At 37.9% G+C, this 22440-nt stretch overlaps 1 protein-coding gene across 1 annotated transcript in view; it reads left to right on the forward strand.

Annotated features, from left to right (window-relative positions):
• Nucleotides 1-16841, forward strand: part of LOC100415537 (leucine rich repeat neuronal 1) — a 330007-nt gene extending 313166 nt beyond the window's left edge. The window contains exon 3 of the transcript XR_013527445.1: nt 16085-16841. The gene's annotated coding sequence lies outside the window, so the exon portion shown is untranslated. The remainder of the gene's footprint in view (nt 1-16084) is intronic.
• Nucleotides 16842-22440: the final 5599 nt, after the last annotated feature.

The raw sequence follows: 22440 nt of genomic DNA on the forward strand, positions 1-22440 counted from the left end.
ACCATGCTTCAGCCTTGTAGCACTAATTAGTACCTAATCTAATGTTATATATATTTGCTAGAATGAAGGCTCTATGAGAGCAGGAGTTTTCTGGGTTTTTTTTTCCGCAAACCAGAAATCTTCAGTGTGTAAAACAGTATCCAACACAGTTCTTCCTGTACAAGTGGGAAAGATCTATTAGTAATTGCTTTTATTCCAACAGAAGTAGACCACTTCTACCTGTCACCAAGCTAAAAACTATTTAGTTTTCTGGGTGCTAATCCCACAGGAATGATATTTCTATATTCAAGTCATATACCCCACACTGTATCTTGTATTTACACTCTCTGGGCCCGGAAGCCCTGCCCAGTACCTGGAGTAAGAAAGTTTAATAGACTTTAGGAAAGCATTTATTTCATTTAATCTATTGCCCTAATTGCTAGACAACCCAAGTGAATTCAATCCAACTGAGTTCAACTCAAAGAGTATATCTCAGTAAATATTTTAAATAAATTAATAACTTATTCCTAGTTCCCAGCTGACTAAGTGCAAATTTGAATGAGTACTGCTACTGATCATAAAATGCATGTGTCTTCATATGCAAATGTATGCCATCATTAAAACATTTTCAGAGCCTTTTTTTTTTTTCAAAGTTGATCCAGAAAAATGCCTTGGAGACATCTGTTGGCATCTTTGAGCACCTATAGGATCCTTAGTGTCTGGAAACTAACTTCTTACCCTTCATCCTCCTGGCTACGAAGTTAATCAATAATCTCCTTGCCATCAGGTGTGTCCACCCCATTTAATTGCTTGGTGTTTGGTCTTAATACAGGGATAATTCATACAATAGCGGGTTATTTAGTATCGAAGACATCTTCATCTCAGAATTGTCACTTCTCTAGCTCATTCACTGCTGGGCCAGTTTCTTAGATGTGCTCATCTTGTTCCTTAAGCTAGTAACCAGTTCAAGGAAGAGGCCTTTACCTTCCCTCCTCATTTCATATAGTATTAGCCCCTGGCAATAACTTGAGGTTGCTTTCCAACTGGCTGTGCATTATCCATAAGTTTATGAAGGAATATTTATCAACATTATAGCTATTTTATTCTGTTCCATTTCATGTATAAAATGATTTACTTCTTTCCCCAAAATGTTTTTAAATCAATAGTTCTCTTCTTAGTTTTATATCATAATATTTTACCCTCAGAGTCACTTTCTCAGACTCACATGCCATTGGGAGGGCAAGAGTTGACTTCTGGGCCATCCTGATGTAATTAGCCCATGGATTTCCTCTTCACTGTGTTCTTCTGTCAGAGTGGTTTACATTTTGTTTCCCTTAGAGCTCTGCTTATCTCTATACACTTCTTTATTTATTCCTTTTTCCAGCATAAGGCAATCAAGACTTTAAGTTCTTCCCACAGAAATGAAACGGAGAGGCACCTATTAGTAATTACTTCTATTACAACAGACATAGGCTCTAGACAGGACATTTCTACCCTTTCACCAAGTTAAAAACTATTTAGGCTCTGGGTGCTAATCCCACAAAAATGATACTTCTATACTCAGGTCATATATCCCATACTGTACTTTATATTTTCAATCTCTGGGTCTGTCAGCCCTGCCAAATATCTCATGTGAGGAAGTTTAATATATTACAGAAACATATTTATTTCATTTAAGTTAGTGCCTTAATTGCTAGACAACCCAAGATAATTCAATCCAATTGATTTCAATTCAAAGAGCATCTGCTCTGTGCCAGGTGTTGTACTTGGCATCCTTTGCAATTACCAAGAGGCCACAAACAGTCTCTCTGCCTTCAAGGCTAACTTATTATGGTCTAGATGACTAAAAAATAAACATAAAGATACAAGGCAGAATGCAGTAAGTTACAATGGAGATATAAACAAAGGTTTTGTATAGTTTCCAAAGTTCCTTTTATCATTGATTTCTTGTTTTATTTCATTGTGTTCAGAGAAGATACTTGATATGATTTCAATTGTTTTTGAATGTTTTTAGACTTGTTTTGTGAGCTAACGTGTGGTCTAGCCTCAAGAATGATCCATATGCTAAGGTGAAGAATGTATATTTTGCAGCTATAGAATAAAATGTTCCATAAATATCTATTAAGTCCATTTGTTCTATAGTGCAAATTAAGTACAATGTTTCTTTGTTGATTTTCCATCTGGATCTGTCCAATGCTGAAAGTGGGGTATTGAAGTCTCCAGCTAATCTTGAATTGGGATCTCTCTCTCGCTTTACCTCTAATAATATTTCCTTTATACACTCAGACTCATAGAAAGATAAGTGCTCATATATATGTGGGTACTTCAGTGTTGGCTGCATATATATTTACAATTGCTGTATCTTCTTGCTGAATTCACCCCTTTATTATTATATAATTATCTTCTTTGTCTCTTTTTATAGTTTTTGTCTTGAAATACATTTTATCTGTTATAAGCATAGGTACTTCTGCTCTTTTTTTGGTTTCCATTTACACAGAATATCTTTTTCAATCTCTTTTACTTTTAGTCTATGTGTGCCTTAATATGTGAAGTGTGTTTCTTATAGGCAGGAGATTGTTGAGTCTTGTTTTCTTTATCCATTCGGCCACTCTATGTTTTCTTATTGGAGAGTTTAGTCCATATACATTCAATGTTACTACTGAAAAGTAAGGACTGACTCATGTCATGTTATTTGTTTTCTGGTTGTTTTGTGGTCTTCTCTTCCTTCTTTACTTTCTTCCTGTCTCCCTTTTAGTGAAGGTGATTTTCTCTGGTGGTATGTTTTAAATTTTTTTATTTTTTTTTTGTGTATCCATTGCATTTTTTAATGAGATTACCATGAAGCTTGCAAATAACAGCTTATAATCCATTATTTTAAACTGAGAACAACTTAACACTGATTGCATAAACAAACAAGCAAAATAATAATAATAATAATAATAATACAAACTCTACATTTTAACTTCACCCCTCCCCCCAAGTTTTAAACTTTTTGGTTTTTCTATTTATATCTTATTGTATGGTCTATGTCTTGAAAAGTTGTTGCAGTTATTATTTTTAATCAGTTCATCTTTTCATCTTTCTACTTAAGATATGAATAGTTTATACAACACAGTTACAGTGTAATAATATTCTGTGTTTCTCTGTGTACTTACTATTACCAGTAAGGTTTGTATCTTCAGATGACTTCTTGTTGTTAAATAACATCCCTTCCTAATCTTTTCCAGATTAAAGAACTCCCTTTAGCATTGCTTGTAGGACAGGTTTGTTTTTGATGAAATCCCTCAGCTTTTGTTTGCCTAAGAAGTCTTAATTTCTTCTTTGTGTTTGAAGGATATTTTAACTAGACATACTGTTCTAAAATTTTTTTCACTCAGCTCTTTAAATATGTCATGCACTCGCTTGTGACCTATAAGTTTTCCACCAAAAAGTCTGCTGCCAAACATACTGGAGCACCATTGTATGTTACTTGTTTCTTTTCTCTTGCTGATTTTAGGATCCTTTCTTTATCCTTGGCACTTGGGAGTTTGCATATTAAATGCCTTGAGGTAGCCTTCTTTAGTTCAAATCTGCTTGGTGTTCTATAACCTTCTTTTATTTGAATATTGGTATCTTTCTCTAGGTTTGGAAAGCTCTCATTATTATTGCTTTGAATAAACTTTCTATCCCTATCTCTTTCTCCACCTCCTCTTTAAGGCCAATAAGTCTTAGATTTGCCCTTCTGATACTATTTTACAGACTTTATAGGCATGCTCCATTCTTTTCTCTTTCCTTTTTTTTGAGATAGAGTCTCGTTCTGTCACTCAGGCTAAAGTGTAGTGGTGCAATCTTGGCTCACTGCAATCTCCACCTCCTGGGTTCAAGGGATTCTCCTGGCTCAGCCTCCCAAATAGCTAGGACTACAAGTGTAAGCCACCACACCCAGCTAATTTGTATTTTTAGTAGAGACGGGTTTCACCCTGTTAGCCAGGTTGATCTCAAATTCCTGACTTCAGGTGATCTGGCCGCTTTGGTCAATTCTCTTTTATTCTTACTTCTTTCATAAGAATAAAAGAGATTTTCTTTCTGCCTGTGTATTTTCAAATACTTTCTCTTCAAACTCACTAATTATTTCTTCTGCTTGATTGCTTCTGCTATTAAGAGACTCTGATGCATTCTTCAGTATGTTGATTGCATTCTCAACTCCACTATTTCTGCTTGATTCTTTTTAACTATTTCCATCTCTTTGTTATATTTACCTGATAGAATTTTTAATTCCTTCTCTGTGTTATCTTGAATTCTTTGAGTTTCCTCAAAACAGCTATTTTGACTTCTCTGTCTGAAAAGTCACATATTTGTCTCCTTGAGATTAGTCCTTAGTCCCTTATTTAGTTTGCTTGTTGAGGTCACATTTTCCTAGATGGCCTTGATGCTTGTAAATGTTTTTCAGTGCCCGGGCATTGAAGAGTTATTTATTGTAGTCTTCACAGTTCAGACTTGTCTGTATGCATCCTTCTTGGGAAGGCTTTCCAGGTATTCAAAAGAAATTGGCTAATGTGGTCTAAATTTTTAGTCATTGTAGCTATATCTGCTTTAGGGGTGTCCCAACCCCAGTAACACTCAGACTCATAGAGATACCCCCTTGGTGTTCTTAGATAAGATCCAGAAGTGTTCTGTGGGCTACCAGGCAGAGACTTCTGTTCTCTTCTCTCACTTTCTCTCAGACAAATGGAGTCTCTCTCTTTGTGCTGTGATGCGCAGAGCTAGGGAAGGGGTGACAAAAGCACCCCTGTTGCTATACACACTGAAACTACACTGGATCAGACCCAGCACTGGATCTTGCCCAGTAACCACTATCTGGCTACCACCCATGTTTGTTCAAGGCCCTCTACAATTAGCAGGTGAGAAAGCCAGCTAGGTTATGCTCTTCCTTTCAGGAAAGTGAGTTCTCCCAGGCCCTCAATAGGTCTAGAGATACAGTCTGGTAACCAGGGCCTGGAGTTGGAAACCTTAAAACTCTACCTGGCGCTCTACTCTACTGTGGCTGAGGTGGCACACAAACCATAAGACAAAGTCTTTCCCACTTTCCCTCCCCTTTCCATGGGAAGTGGGCTTCTCTCCATGGCTGTCACCACTACAGGCCCACAGAGAGTACTACTAGGCTACCACCAATGTTCACTTAACGCCCAACAGCTCTTCAGTCAGCTGGCAGTTAATGCTGCCAGGCCTGAGGCTCACCCTTCAGGGCAGTGGGCTCCCCTCTGACCTAGGGCAGGTCCAGAAATGCCATCTAAGAGCCAAGACCTGGAACTGGGGACCTCCAATGCCCATTTGGTGCTCTACCCCACTGTGGCTGAGCTGGCACCTAGTCTGTAGGACAAAGTCCCCTTTACTCTTCCCTCTGCTTTTCTCAAGCAGAAAGAGTCTCTCCTGATAGCCACCAGAGCTGGAAATGTGCTGGGTCACACCAGAAGCCAGCACAACTCAGTCTCATCCAAGGCCCACAATGTGTATTAACTGGCCACCACTGCTGATTGATTATTCAGGGCCCAAGGGCTCTTTGGTCAGGAGGTGATGAATCTTGCCAGGACTGTCCCTTTCTTTCCAGGTAGTAGGTTACCTTCTGGTGCAGAGTATATCTAGCAACTTCATCTGAGAGCTAGGCCCTGGAATGGGGGTCTCACAACTCTGTCCAGTGCCCTATCCTATGGTGGCTGACCTGATATCCAAGTTGAAGACAAAGTCCTCTTTACCCTTGCCTCTCCTCTCCTCAAGTGGAAGGAAGGCGTCTCTTTTGAAGCAGCAAGCTGCGCTACTTGAGGTTAGGGGAGGAGTGGTAAAGTACTCCCTTGGCCACCCTGTCTGGTGTCTCACTAGGTTTCATGTTCCCCAAATCCACTGGCTCTGAGCCCAGCACATGATTAGGACTTGCCTAGAAGTTGCAGTCCTTGTGGCCTAGACTGCCTTTCAAGTTTATTTAGGACCCCAGAGCCCTTTACCAGCAGTGGTAAGGCTTGTCAAAACTAAAGTTCTGACTGCTGAGATGGGTAATTTTCCTCTGGCTAGGGTTTGTCTATGCTCCCTCCACGGACACCAGCTCAGTTCAGCCTGGTGTTGCTTTCCACTGTGACAGCACAGCACCGAGTTCCAATGTAAAGCCCCTCAGTCACTGCACTCTCCCTCCTGCAAGCATACAAATTCTGTCTTTGTGCCATGTGGCTGTTGCTAGGAGGATGAAGCAAGGTGGTGTCAGCAATTCAAGGCTGTCTTTCCTACCCTCTTCAATGCCTCTTTCAGCAATATGATCTTAAAACCAGGTAATGTGATCACTCACCTGATATTTTTTTTCTTATGAAGGTGCTTTTCTCTGTGGATAGTTGTTAAGTTTGGTGTTCCTGTTGAGGGGACAATCAGTGGAGGCTTTCTATTCAGCCATCTCACTCTGCTTCCCTCTTAAAAAAAAAAAAAAAAAGGCTTCGAATGTAATGAAAGAAAACTTAAAAATGTGCACTGCTTCACAGAGCTGTAAACTTATCATGTTAGTGCCCACTACTGGCACTCTAAAAATGTAAAGTTATTATTTAGCCCAGCTGAAGGAAGAAAAATACCCAGTATGGATCAAAAACATACAGATGTCTGATGTAAAGTCACTGGATGTTGAACTAAGCAGCAGCCTGAAAAACAATCACTGTCTACTTCTACACCTAGGAAATGTAGCCTCTACTGAAATTGAGGCCTATGAAAGGTAAGTGCCATGCTCAAGGCCTAGAGTGAGGCAGAATTGAAACAATGTCCTGGGTTTCCTAACTCCAGCTCCATGTACTTTCAATTCTACCAGTCCATATCATAAAAGGAGATCAAGATGTATGGTTAGGCTTGATCCTGTTTCTTAATTTCTAACATCAGTCTTCAAATAGCCACTGTCTTACATTTTCCTATGAATTACCATGGAGAGGAGTGGGGAAGACCATATATTTTCCATTTCTATGGCCCTACCCTGGAACACACACAAGCCTGTACTGAGAATCACCTATGAGAAGCTAAACAGAAAGTCAGCAAAACTGTTAGAACCACCGGCTATTTGATGAATAGCTTGATGGCAGCAGTGGCAAGTCAGACAATATATATACCCTGCCCATTTCTTCTGCAAGGAGCATAGCAGAAAGGTCAAAGAAGCAAGCCCTAGGATTCCACTTGTATTTCTCTGAGAATGATGAGGCAATAAGTCTCTTGGTAGCTACTTTTTAGATATAGAGAAAAGATAGAGCAGGCATCTTTGTGTCAGTTGCTTCTTGGAAAGCCCACCATGAAGTACAATATTCCAGTAATAGCCATAGTCTTGTCCAGTTCTGCCCAGAGTCTTATACATGCATATTTATTGTGCTTACAAAAGTTTAACACTCTCTTGGGCACTTGGCAGTGACCATTACCCAATATAGAGCCTCTATTTTCAGGGGGTTTACAGTATGGCACATTATATCACCTCAATCAGAACTAGATGATTCTTCATAGGAATTAAAGAACTCCTCTCTTTCCAAACATGATTACAACCCCTGTGTGGTCTGAATTTAAAGGACTACATTTTTGAACTAGTAGACAAAATCTACATTTATTACTGACTCAACCTGCCCAAAAATATATCCCAAATTTCAATTTAATTGTCTCTCTACCCTGCCTAAAAACTTTTGATGACACAGATTTGCCCAAGGATAAATATGAAACTCTTTAGCCTTGAGTTCTGAGCCTTTCATAATGTGGTGGTAGATGAAGAGATCTGACCTCCCCAGTTCCAGCTCTCCTCAGAAGCTAAGCTGGTCTTCACTCACTAATCATTAAACTATTATGTAGTAGGTGGTCAATACATGTTTAATGCAAATGAATTGCAGAGTAGGATAAAATTAGTATGGTGGTTAAAAACATGGGCTTCCTCTTCACTTACAATATGTATACTTTTCTTTGTGCATACTACATTTCAATTTAAAAAGTTTTTTAATGAGATCTCTAATTAGTTTGGGTTAAAATCTCTGCTTTGCCACTTTCTGGTAATGACATCGAGCAAGTCATTTCATACTTTATCTCTCTAAGCTTCATCTGTAAAAAGAAGACATTATATTATCCCGTATTGTATTGTATTGAGGGTTTCATGAGATACATGTGAAGCACTTAGCTCAGTGCTGAACACACAATAAGAACTTAACAAATGGTTACAGTTGATGTGGATGAATGAATGTCAATCTCCATCTAAACTCTGGAAACTTCTTCCACTAATTGAGCACATGCTATGTTTCAGCAACCATGTTTGGCATTGTTCCAGGAATGTACTGGTTAAATCTTTGCTGACAGCTTGAGTCCCTTCTAACATCTGCTGTACAAGTAATAGTATTTTTCTCTCTTGGGAAAAAAAATAGATAGAAAACTGTAATTGTTGTCTCTTTTACTGAAGTAAGACAAAGATGTCTCTGTGCATCTTTCCCCACAGGTAAATATTACATTCTGTAACAGGTGGAATAGATAATGCCTGTAAATTCACATGTGAAGATTCTATCTGGAACAGCTGCTATTAAACCTCAGTTTCCACCTTAATCACTGTTACAGGTTGAATTGTGTTCCCCAATAAAATGTTGAAGTCCTGGGAATCTGACTTTACAGAAATAGGAGTTTGCCAATGATCAAGAGAAGATGAGGTCATTAGAGTGGTTCCTCATCCAACATGACTAGTATCTTCACAAAAAGGGGAAATTTAGACTCAAAGACAGAGAAAAGACAATGTGAAGACACACAAAGAAAAGGGGACATGTGACTGGAATGAAGCATCTACAAGACAAAGAACACCAAGGATTCCCAACAACATCAGAAGCCCAGAGAGGCAAAAAGGATCCCCTAGAGCCTTTAGAAGAAGCATGGCCTTGCAGATACCTTAATTTCAGATTTCTAGCCTCCAGAACTGTTAGATGAATCTCTAAGCCACTCCAGTTTTGGTACTTTTTTAGTGCAGCCCTAGCAAACTAATGCAGTCACTATTACCAATACCCAGTTTGGGGCTGGCGATCTGCAGTGATTTAAAAGCTCCTGGAGCATATGGCCATCATATAGGGCTCATGCAAATGGCATGCTCGAGAGGGAGGCTAAATGACAACTGTCAGCTTTTCAAACAAAGAGTAGATATATAATAGCAGACATTAAGGACTAGCTGTAGTGAAATGAACTATCAAATTTCAGCACTAGAAAAGCCCCGTTGAAAGAACTATTCAGCAAGAGAGTTTTCCTTGAGACGTTTTGAATTAAAAGGTTGTAAATTAAAGAGGTTCTAAAATGATGGAGAACATGGATTTTAAAAAGAATGAGACAAATGCCCAGTATTTAGATGTGGGAGAGGTGAGAATGGGATACAACAGAAGTTGGCAAACTATGGCCTGCAGACCAAATCTGCCCACCACCCCACCTGTTTTTGTAAAGTTTATTGGAATGCACTAAGCTCATTGATTTACATATTGTCTGTGGCTGTTTTTGTACACAACAGTAGAGGCCACAGGGCCAGCAAAGCCTAGAATACTTGCTATCTGTCTCATTATAGAAAATGTTGACTGAATCCTAGAGCAGAAAAATGATCTATACCAATGGTTCTCAAACTTTAGAGGGTACCAGAATCACCTGGAGGCCTTGTCAAAATTCAGATTGCTAAGTGCCCTAAATTTTCCGACTCAAAATATCTGAAGTAGGGCCTGAGCATTTCTATTTCTAACAAGTTCCAATGGCCACATTTTGAGAACCACTGCTTTAAGTTTATGCTGACTGATGCACCAATTTAAGCGTGACGTAAGACAGGGGTGGGGAATAGGGAAGGGCAGTTAATTTTAAAATTGCATTTGATTTTGAAAAAAGAACACAGTTGGCAGATTTACACTACTTATTTAAAATTTACTAGTCAACAACAGTAATCAAGACAGTGTAGTATGGTCACAGACAACAGATCAATGAAACAGAGCATAGAGTCTGGGATTAAACCATCAAATATATAGTGAACTAAATTTTGACAAAGGTGAAAAGATAATTCAGTGAAAAAATAATTGTTTTTTCAACAAATGATAATGCAACACTTGGATATCCATTAACAAAAAAAAAATGAACTTTGATCTATTCCTCACACCATATATTTAGTACAAAAGGGAGAATAGCCAACTTTCTCTTCATGATTATTAGGAAAAATAAACCCAGAAGCAAATGAAGTTAGGCACTGTTGCATAAACTACTTGTCAACATTTTTATAAGATAGAAAAGTTGAAAAAATTTAAAGAATGTGGCAATGTAGTGCTCTATGCCATTCACCCAAACACTGCATTTGCATCAGAATATTACTGAGACCCTAACATGAAAACTTCAACAGAATCTTAATTTCAAATTCAAATTTTGTTAAAACAAATTATTCAGAGCCCTTAAGGAGAGAGGATACTTTATAATTCAACAACTGCTGAATAAACACCTTGCTCCTTATAACGGTTTTTCACCCCCAACATGCAGAATGTTGCTAACTACTAAGGATTTTGTCACCATCAGCAGCAAGGAGTAGTGCAGATGCTCTGCAATCTATTCCAGGATTCTCCAGTAGACAAGGAAATCCCCTCATCATTTATTTGACAAAATGTTGGTCAGCACACACGGGTCTGTAAGAATTAGGTCTCCAGAACAGGAGATAAATCAAAAAGGAAAGGGTAAATTAACTTTTTGAGGTTTTGGTTAGCTGATAGTTAGACTCAGTATTCATAGATGTATCTACGTGGGCAAAACAAATCGAAGAGGCATCTGCATAATTCAGGCCAAACGATTACATCAAATTAGACCAGATGATTGTGCCAAAAATAAATTAACAAATATTTTTTATTGTTTACTTGCCTGGACACTGAAATGTAAGTGTCTCTATTCCTCAGAGAATTTGAATGTAGATAAGAAAATAGATAACCCTCTGATATGGAAGCACAAAGAGAAAGTACTCAGCTTTGTCCAGGCCCAAAAGTCTTCACACTGAAAGCAAGTTTTAAAGAATGACTGATGTCCCAGATAAACAGGCTTGTGAGGTAGGGAGGAGATAAAGCGTTCAGAGGCAAGAAAAAGCACAAACTAAGTTCAAGAAAAAGCAAATTTTTTCATATACCTGAAACATCAGGTAGCAGAAGGTGTGGAGAGGAATGAGACATTGGTCCAACCACGATATCCTTCTGTGCCAGGCTGAGGAAAGCACACTCTACCCTTTCAGGCACCTTTAAATCACTTTTAAGTAGCGATGCTATCAAATGTATGTTTTAGAAAGATCACATTGAATGTAATATGATGGGTTGAATGTGGCAGGAATTGAGACAGAGAGTGCAGTTAGAAGTTTCTGTAGGGAACAGACTTCAAATAGGATAGTAGCCAATGCAAGGAGAGGAATGGGATGAAAAATACTTAAATTAAATCTTGATTTGATTTGAAATATTTAGAAGATTCAATTAGCAATATGTAGAAGTTGGTTGGACTTTGCAGACAAAGGGTAAGAAGAGTTATTAAAGATGATTCCCAGATTTATGTTTTGGGAAAACTGAGTGAATGGTGGTGTCAGTGCCACAATTAAAAACACAAAGAGAGGTGTGAAGGAAAGATGATAAGCTTGATTTTGGACATGTTGAGTTTGTAATGTCTATAAAGTTTACACATGTTTATTCACTCAAAACTAGGACCTAAAATCCAGCTGATAATAGTAGCACATTTTTTGAGTCCCAGTCATTCTTCTGAGAACTTTCCTTATACAACTCATTTAAATCTTCACAGTAACTCTACGAGAAAGGTAGGATTATTAGCTTTGCTTTGCAGATGAGAAAAGTGAGGTTCAGGGAGGTTAAATTACTTGCCTAAGGTCACACAGCTAACAGTAAGTTTCATACGTTTGTTGGCCACATAAATGTTTCCTTTTGAGAAGTGTCTGTTCATATCCTTCATTCACTTTTTGATGGGGTTGTTATTTTCTTGGAAATTTGTTTAAGTTTTTGTAGATTCTGGATATTAGCCCTTTGTCAGATGGATAGATTGCAAAAATTTTCTCCCACTCCGTAGGTTGCCTGTTCACTCTGATGATCGTTTCTTTTGCTGTGCAGAAGGTCTTTAGTTTAATTAGATCCCATTTGTCAATTTTGGCTTTTGTTACCATTGCTTTTGGCATTTTAGTCATGAAGTCTTTGCCCATGCCTATGTCCTGAATGGTATTTCTAGGTTTTCTTCTAGGTTTTTATGGTTTTAGGTCTTAGGTATAGGTCTTTAATCCATCTTGAGTTAATTTTTGTATAAGGTGTAGTGAAGGAGTCCAGCTCAAAGGCTGTCCTAGATATTCAAGATTCTAGGTCTTCAGAACTTTAATTTTTGTATAAGGTGTAATGAAGGGGTCCAGTTTATACAAGGTATAGTTGTATTTAGTTAATACAAGGTGTAAATAATGATACAGGGTGTAGGTAAGCATGGGGTAGATGGAGTATAACTACATTAATTCACAGTCTCAAATGAATTGCCATTCTTCTCTCAAAAATAAAATATTATGCCTATTTCTAAATGTGTTAATTCCCCTAGGTTATTCTATTCGCATTTATAGTGCACTGTAAATCAGTAATCTGTGAATCATAAATCCAACTTCCATGTAATATCTATTAATAAAGTGTTGAAAATCTGATTATATTATTTCCCCTCCTTTCTTCTCCCTTTCCCTTAAGGAAAAAATAAAGTTGTGTTAAGAGGGTAAAATGTGGAACTTCAGACATATGCTTCCATTAAATGAAAAGGAAATCTTAAGGGTCCCAGAGAGTTGGAATAATTCAATAGGCTTTGTTCTGCTATGTATTCCACCCCAATTCTCCGAACGCTGATATTCATTCTCTCTCTCTCCCTTTCTCGCTGTGGTTTCTCATGAATTTTATAATGCAAATTTCAGGCATGATGGTAGGACAATGGGAAGATTTTGCTGGACTTCAGGTTTGGTTTTGGAATACTTGGGGTTACACTACGGAAGAGCAATCATAGTTAACTTTAGTACTATGCATTAGAGTTAAAACAGGCTCACATCCTGAATCTGAGACACTCATCACAACAATTCTAGAGGTAGATTATATTCTATTTTACCTATGGGGAAAGAGGGTAACTCAGCAAGTTGGACACTCAACTCAGGTCATGGATCTCCTTCTATTTTTCCTCAGACAGAAAAAACCCAGCCAATTATCTCAGACTCGAGGCCCCAGTAGGCACTGAGGTCAGCTTGAGGGTTTAATGTGTGACCATATATTCTCTGTCATCGGCCAACTGGGAATAAGAGAGTTTATTCGTGTGGGAACTTGCCTGAACTGCCTTGGAGAATTGTTCCATTCCAAGTACTAGCAGGTATTGAGCTTAAATCTAAGGAACAGATTAGAAACTAAAAGATTGGTGTCAAAGGCAAAGACAGTTCATTTACTACAACCCCACCATATAAAATTAAGAATGTTCAGTAACATTTGTGGAGTTTTGAAATCACCACATCTAGATTAAAATAAAATTATAGTTAAAAACAAAAGAAGTTCACTGAAATCTAATCATGTCCTTCTCCTTTATATGTTAAAAATTGGAAGCTATGAATGATGCTTTATAGTCCTGAAGATTTAGTTGCTGAGCAGTTTATTTAAAGTGACTATCATTTTCTTATTATATAATTACTCCTACTCAATTTGTAATGTAAACAAATAGGAGGCTAATAATTTGGAGACAGGAGTAAAATTGATAGCACTCAGATAATAATCTTGATGTATTTATTGCAGATTGCTGATTCAGACCTAATTTAGTTTGAGAGTTAACTAATTACAGAGAAAAGCATTACAGGCATACTTCTTTGGCAGGATTTACAACTAAATAACTTATGATGTTAAGGACAAAAATGATTCATGGAAAAACTGAAAAACACTGAATATCAGTATCACTATGATTTTCTTATCCACTTTAAGCCTGCCTATATGATTCTTGGATATGCAAAACCAATGGAAGGTTGTTAAAAGGAAATAGAATTCTCATTCATTAAAACAAAGAACTGAAAGTTGGTTCACAAAGTAATGGGCTACTTTATAAGTAGTGATACCCCCATTAAAAGAGGCATTAAAGAAAAACAGCAATTAGGGAGACGTGTAGTCACTTGAGGCCAGGCGTTCAAGACCATCCTGGCCAACATGGTGAAACCCCTCAACTAAAAAAAAAATAAAAAATTAGCCGGGTGTTGTGGCACATGCCTGCAATCCCACCTACTCGGCAGGCTGAGGTATAAGAATTGCTTTAACCTGGGAGGCTGAGGTTGCATGAGCTGAGATTGCACCTCTGCCCTCCAGCCTGGGTGATGGCATGTGACTCTGTCTCAAAATAAATAAAAAATTTTTTTAAAAAGGCAAAAGAGGCCGGGTGTGGTGGCTCACACCTGTAATCCCAGCACTTTAGGAGGCCAAGGTGGGCAGATCATTTGAGGTCAAGAGTTCAACACCAGCCTGGCCAACATGGCAAAACCCTGTCTCTACTAAAATACAGAAATTAGCTTGGTGTGGTACCACATGCCTGTAATCCTTAGCCACTCCGGAGGCTGGGGTAGGTGAATCGCTTGAATCCAGGAGGTGGAGGTTGCAGTGAGCTGAGATCATGCCATTGCACTCCAGCCTATGAAAGGCAAGAGAGTCTATTCTCACAATGAGTGAGAGACTTATTCCCATAATGATCTTGAAGGTCATTTCAACTTTAATGTTTTATGACTTCAGATTCAGATCTTAAGTAAATCCAATACCATTTGTCTATATATTTACAGAAAATAATTTCCTTGGGGTTTTTTTTTTTTTTGAGATGGAATTTTGCTCTGTTGTCCAAGATGAGGTGCAACGGTACAATCTTGGCTCACTGCAATCTTCACCTCCTGGGTTCAAGCAATTCTTCTGCCTTAGCCTCCTGAGTAGCTGGGATTACAGGTACCCGCCACCATGCCCGGCTAATTTTTGTATTTTTAGTAGAGATGGGGGTTTTGCCATGTTAGCCAGGCTAGTCTCAAACTCGTAACCTCAAGTGATCCACCTACCTCGGCCTCCCAAAGTGCTAGGATTACAGGTGTGAGTCACTGTGCTTGGCCTCCACATGCTTTTTTTTTAAAATATATTTTATTGCATTTTAGGTTTGGGGATACATGTGAAGAACATGCAAAAGATGTACAAAATGCTCTGTATACTCCTCTCTGATTTAAAAGATGGTATAGTCATCCTATTTCATATACAAGGAGATTTCGTTGGTAAAATTTTATGAGATGATTAGACCTATGAAGTAGTCTTATGGCTTCATAACCAGGAGTTAAGAGTGTTTACATATCATTATCATCTCAAGTCTATGAATTTCCCAGAAGAAATCACACTGTATGCAGGCTTCAGAGGCATAGTCTCTGGTTACTGAACAATCCATAACTGAAGCTTTGAAAAGATTATTGAACACCATACATAATCCCATCTTAATAGAGAGAAAGAGTTCTATATGTTCAAAATGTTGGCCAGTACACACAAAATAACTAATAATGGGTGAAAAGTGATATTCCAGCTGCAGGAGATGATAACAGACTTATTCTACTTTTCATTGCTTTTTTGAATCTAACAACAAAGATGTTGGTGAATTATTTAATGTAAGATACATTATCCTGCTCCAGTCCAGTAACTACTATAAATACTTTCATGTTTTCTGTCCTCAACAGATATCTGATAGTCTACAATGTTCTAAGCCTTAGATCTAGCAGACAGAAATGTTTCCTTTCTCTAAATTGGGATAGCACACTTCCAAAGTTAATACTAAGGAGAACTGTAGCAGTTGAAAGTTAATATTTAGAACCCAAGACAACAATGATAACAAAAGATGCCACAGTTAATAACTGCAATGTTTATAATGATTATAAATTAATAGATCAGTTATAATAAATGCTGCAATAGTAAGTTAGAGTATAATTTTATGACAAAATATTTATGAAGAAAGAGAAGTATTTGTACATACATGGGTAACTGCAGATATGTGTGAATTACTGGGATGACAGATTATACTGGCTTGAACAAAGACATTTTTGTTCTTGTTTTTTCAGGAATGTTTCTCCATGGAAAAAGTTTCTTATAGTGGCAGGATTAAAAAGGGACATTCTTAAATTCACCTGAGATGGAGCCACACTGGAAGCACCAGAAGCAAATGTCTTGCCCTGGACACCTCAAATTCACTTTGACCTAAGATCCTTTATTTTTTCCCTTTCCAATGGACAGTATCTTTAAGATGACCAACTGTGCTTCTATTCTAGTCATCATTGGGAATAGGGTAATTTTAAATACACTCCAGATGTTGCAAGTTCTGTATTTACTGTACATAGAGAGTTTATATCCTTGGCACCAAGACACAAGGATGGTCTGGATCAACCTAGAGGCTCATGCTAATGGGCAGATGCTGTATGTTACAAGATACAAAGATCCACAAGAAGATAATCAGAACTTGAAGGCCAATACCTCCAAATTGGGCATAAAGTCTGTATTTGGAGGTTCAATCCTACTATTTTTCGATTAAGACTCCACCCATGTAGGTTGCTATGCTAATGGGGGAAGGTGAGCTGCACTGGAAGATAATTATATAAAGGGGAGAAGAGCATAACCCATACAGTGGCTTATCATAATATGCTCTTTACGGAAATTCAAATATATGTTGCTCAGTAAGAAATAATTTAAATAATAGCGGAAATTCCGCCCACCATTTCGCTCAATAGGTATATGGCCTAGAGTGAGGTAGAAGCTGAAATATAATACATGGATCTACTGTCCCTTAACCAATCTCAGCTCATTTGTGCAGAAAAATAAAAATGTCCCTGTGACCAATTTTATTGGGTGTTCATAAGCAATATCTATTATACCCAAATTTTGGCCTACATACTAACTACAGAAGGTAACCTGCATGTAAAATGCAAATTCACTATTTAAATATTGATCAAAATTTTCCCCTCAGAGAAAATGTGAGAAGTTAAATTGTCCTTTTGTGATGCCAGATATTCATGAGGTTAGCAATGGCGATGTAATGAGCCACAATCTTCTCTTTCATGTCTATGTTCCTTTGATATAATTTTACCTGGTTCCAGTATTCCAGTAAATGTTTAGATGTACCCCCAAATCAGACATCTACTAAAAATCATCCTTTACATAACACATACAAACCAATATGTTACTAGCATAGCACATTGCTAGTTATGCAGTATGTTCAGAAATTATGTGTTAGGACCATACAATTGGATGGTGGACCATACATCTTCTGAGCTGCAAAAGAATTAAATCATAGGCCAGGCCCAATGGCTCATACCTATAATCCCAGCACTTTGAGAAGCTGAGGTGGAAGGACCTCTTGAAGCCAGGAGTTTGAGACCAGCCGGGGCCACAAAGCAAGAACCCCATCTCTACAAAAAATAAAAATATTAACTAGCACCAAGTCAGGTACCCACAGTTGAAGCTACTCAGGAGGCAAAGGTAGGAGGATTGCTTGAGCACAGGAGCTTGAGGTTGCAGTGAGCTAGTATCATGTCACTGTACCCCAGCCTGGATGACAGATCCTGTCTGTAAAAAAAAAAAAAAAAAAAAATAGAGACAAGGTCTTTTGCAGACATTTGAATTCTTGTTCAAACATTTGATTTTTTTTCCTTCAGAAGACTATGGTCTTCTTAAGGCCAGAGACTATGTCTTGTTTAATGTTATATAATTCCCAGTGCCTGGCACAGATATAGATGCTCAGTAAGTGTTTCATGAACAAATGAACAAAATTGTGGAATTAAAATTAAAGAAGACAGAATTTTGTTGAGGTTCCCAATAAATGAAAAATCAAAGTTGTTTCCAGTGCAGCGAGTGTAAATAATCCCGCGTCTATTCTCACTAGCTACTGGTCATGTATTAGTAGCATGTGTGTACAGAGGTGACTGTGTTTGAGTATGTGCATCGATAATAATCGAAACCTATTGATTAGTAAATTTCTTCCACTTTTGAATATTGTGTCCCAAGCTGATGGTTTGTCTTAAACTTTCTTTGGCCCTCATATTGCCAAAATATTTTTTTAATTTAACAGCATTTTCTCACCATACATCCAGACCTTAACATGCACTTGATTGTGATAGCCCAATGTTACTACTCATAATGACATTGATTTTTACCCCTCATGATAAAACCTTTTTGAAAAAGACTTTAGTTTTTAGAGCAGTTTTGGGTTCATCAAAAAATTAGAAGGACAGAACAAAGATTTCTCATATACCCCCTACGCATGTGCCCTTACCTTCCTGCATTATCAACGCCCCTCATTAAAGTAGTACATTGTACAACTGATGAACCTACACAGACCACATCATAATCTCCCAAAGTCCATAGTTTATATTAGGGTTCACTCTTGGTATTATGCATTCTATGGGTTTGGAAAAATGTCTAATATAATGGCATGTATCCACCATTATAGCATCATACAGAGTATTTTTACTGTCCTAAAAATCTTCCATGTTCCACCTATTCAGCCCTAACTTATCCCAATCCATGATAAAACTTTTTCATGCACATGTTCCCTCTCTCCAGAAAACCTCAGCCAGGTCAGAACTCTGGGCATTAGGTTTTCCACAAAACATGTGTTTAATGAGGTTGCAATCGACATGGTCTGAGAGTATAGCCTAGTGTCTAAGAGTGCAAACTATTCAGGGTCATATCTTGGTTCATCTTTTAGTGCTGTTTTACCATGGGTAATTTGCTTAACCTCTGTGAGCCTCATTTTTCTCATCTATAAAATGGAGATAAGAATGATTACCTCAAAAATTGTGAGAATTCAGTGAGATCATCCATGTAAAACATTTTGAATAGTGCCTTATACATGGCATCTCTATTATGCCATGGGCTATCATAAGTGTTTTGCTGATATTAATTGGAGTAAACACTATAATTACTACATGTTACATGTAATAAATCTTAGTTATTAGCTGTTGTTATTAGGTTTAACTGTATAAAATTCCCAATACTTCACCATTTTGACCTACAAAAACAATTTCACATGGGTTCTAGCTCATATTCTATGAGTTTAAGATACATAAGTGGTTTGGTCAAGTTGATCAGTTCTGTTAAATCAGAGCGTGGTAGAATGATATGAACTAGTTGCTTGTACATCAAGTCCAAAATATTAATCCATCAGTAATATTATCTTAATAAGCTAGGGATTTGTTATATTTTTATCTTCTGACTCAGGACAGAACAGGAAAGCCTATTCGGGGGGAGGGGTCCAAAACTGGGGGAAGACCCTGAATTCTCCCTACCAGTAGACTTCTGCATTTCAGTGTCACCCACAATTCACTATCCAGTGATCTAGCTCAAGGCTAACTGTGTCTATTATGACAGAGTTGGTGAATACCTTTAAGTGATTCCAGGGAACTTTATTAAAAACAGGCATGTTAATTAAATTAAAATGGCTAAAATCCAAGTTCATAGTCATAGTCATTTTGGGGTCAGGAATAATTTTCCTAGAAGATTCCTAGTAAATGTACAAACATGATACCAGAACAAGATCATACTTTACCCATTTAATACCTACTAAATAGGGTTTCTGTTCAGGCTAAGAGGCTGCTGATAGGTTATATGAGAAGCTACAGATGTTGTGATGAGGCAAATGATGGGGAAAGTTAAAATATAAAAAGTAGGACGGCTGGGCGCGGTGGCTCACACCTGTATTCCCAGCACTTTGGGAGGCCAAGGCCGGTGGATCACGAGGTCAAGAGATCGAGACCATCCTGGTCAACATGGTGAAACCCCGTCTCTACCAAAAATACAAAAAATTAGCTGGGCATGGTGGCACGTGCCAGTAATCCCAGCTACTCAGGAGGCTGAGGCAGGAGAATTGCCTGAACCCAGAAGGCGGAGGTTGCGGTGAGCCGAGATCGCGCCATTGCACTCCAGCCTGGGTAACAAGAGTGAAACTTCACCTCAAAAAAAAAAAAAAAGAAAAATGTAGGGCAAGAGAAAAAGAGATCCTACATTAAAGACTCAAGATTTTGAAGAACTAAAGCAAGGAGGAAAAAACTAAAAATAAATGATCCAACCTCACTTGGGCAGGCACCATCTCCTTCTGCTCCCCCAAATCCTCTGTACCCTTTGGATCAGTGAATCAGTGACAACACCTTTCACATTTCCAGCCCCACACCCCCTGACTATGTGCCTATTCTTTTGCTGGTCTAAAATCATTCTTCCCCCAACAGATTGTCTCAAACTACCTTTTCTGTCTCATATGAAGTGACTGCTTTCATCTGAGCATCTGCAAAATCAATTTTCCTCACCCTTCACTTCGAAATGTACTTTTAAATATAGCTCCAGTAACTGTTGTGCTTAACATCAGTGAATTGACTCCAATTTAACTTTTCCAAATAACCATTGATATCAATAAAGATTTTTAGTCTTGCCATAGAAAAAAAATCCCTGAGCTGAATGATTACTTTTTTTTTAAGTGTAAAAAAGATGCACTTTGTTTTAATTTTGTAATTTCTTAATCAAAAATCAGGGAGCTTTTAGAAGCAACATGCTTAACAAGTCATACAATAGCTTCCTCCTTGATGGGAATGATTACTTTTTTTAAAAAAAATTAAGAAACAGTATTCTGTGAGCTTTAAACAGCTTTTAAATGAACTAAGAATCCTTATTGAGAGTTTTTTTAATGAACTCAACACAGCATTAACACAGGAACAGTTGGACACTAATCATTTAGCTGGTGAAAACTGTATTACATGGCTAATGGAAACACTAGGGAAGCACAGGGGAAATAAGAACTATGTGTTGGCAACAGCAATGTGTCTGTAGGCAGTTCCATATTACCAAGTAGGCTTGCATTACTATAAACAGTACGGAAGCAAAAGAATTATTATAACATCCTTTCAGCCTTTTGAGAACTTACCATACGGGGCATCTCAATCCTATGAAGGCCAGTAAGAAATATGTTTGACATGACTGAGGAATGCATTATTAATGTGAGCTCTGTGGGCCTGTTTAGCAGAAAAGTGACCCTTGATAACAATACCAATTCCCTGCATTTGTAGAATACTGTATCCATTGATCTCCTCTCATCTTGACAACAACCCTGAGAAACAGGTATTATAAATGAGGTTCAGAAAGATTAAGGAACTTTCCCTAGGTCACACAGAGTATATAGAGGACAAATTTAATTCAGTATTACTCAATGGATTTTTACTGACTTCCTGCCCTGTACTAAGCACTGGGGATACCAACACATAAGCCACCATAGATGAGTTCACAGCCTACTAAAGACCATAGATGAGTATTCATTCACTTGAAAACTATATATTGAGGGTCTACTACATCCCCACTACAATTGGAGGGCTAGGAAATAAGCAGTACACAAAACAAATCAGGTTCTTGCTATTGAGGAGTGCGCATTCTAGTGAGGCCAGACAGCAGGCAAACAAATAAACAAGACAATTTATTGAGTTCTACCAACTCTGTAAACAAGGTGGTATCACGGAGCTGGGAGAGTGCTCTCATGGATCAAGGAAGGTCTTTCTGAAGATATGACATTTTAACTGAGTCTGATAACGAATTAAGCCTGAATATTCTGGCAGCAATCTTGTTGGAAGGGAAGGACCAGGAAACTCATCTTGAGGCTGCCTTTGTATAGCAAGCCAACTGTTTTTACTTGGATTTTATTTTAATTTAGAGTGGCTTTGGGGGAAGCTAAGGAGAATATGTGAGTTGGAGAGAGGACAAATCTTCCTCCTCCGACCATACTCATGCAGCAAGCCACACCTTGGTGCAGCTTTGAGAAAGAAACAAACGAAGTATGTTTAAGAAAGAAATTTAGGCAAAGTCTAGCAAGCCTGGTACCAAACAAAAGAGTAAGAGGTTCCATCATGTAGGTCCTTGCTGGCCATGATAAAAAATTCAGATTTAATCTCATTGACAGGAGAAACCAATGGAAGATTTTGACCTAGAAGTGACATAATCTGTTTTATATTTTGAAAGGAGAATTCAGGCTACTACATGGAGAATGGATTAAAAGAAAGCAGAAGTAGAGGCAGGTAGACCGGGTAGGCAGTGAGAGATGAAAGCTTTGAGATATATTTAGGCAGTGGAATCAAATGACTTGCTGTTAACTAGATGTATAAGATGAGGATAAGAGAGAAAGCAAGGTGATTTTCTAGATTTTTGGATTGAGCCTCTGGGTCTGTAATAATGCTATGTCAGGACTGGAAGGACAAAAAGAGAAAGAGATTTATTGGTCATAAGAATGAACAAAGAGTTCTGTTAATGTTTGAAATATCTATTCGACAAGGTGAAAAATAACTATAATATGGTGTGATAATTAAATATTCTAAATAATCTAGTAATGCAGAGGAAAGAGAGATTAATTCCATAAGAAAAGTGGCATTTTAATTGACATCAGGGAAGTCTT

This window comes from Callithrix jacchus, chromosome 15, assembly GCF_049354715.1.
Source record: "Callithrix jacchus isolate 240 chromosome 15, calJac240_pri, whole genome shotgun sequence".
Taxonomy (NCBI): Eukaryota; Metazoa; Chordata; class Mammalia; order Primates; family Cebidae; genus Callithrix; species Callithrix jacchus.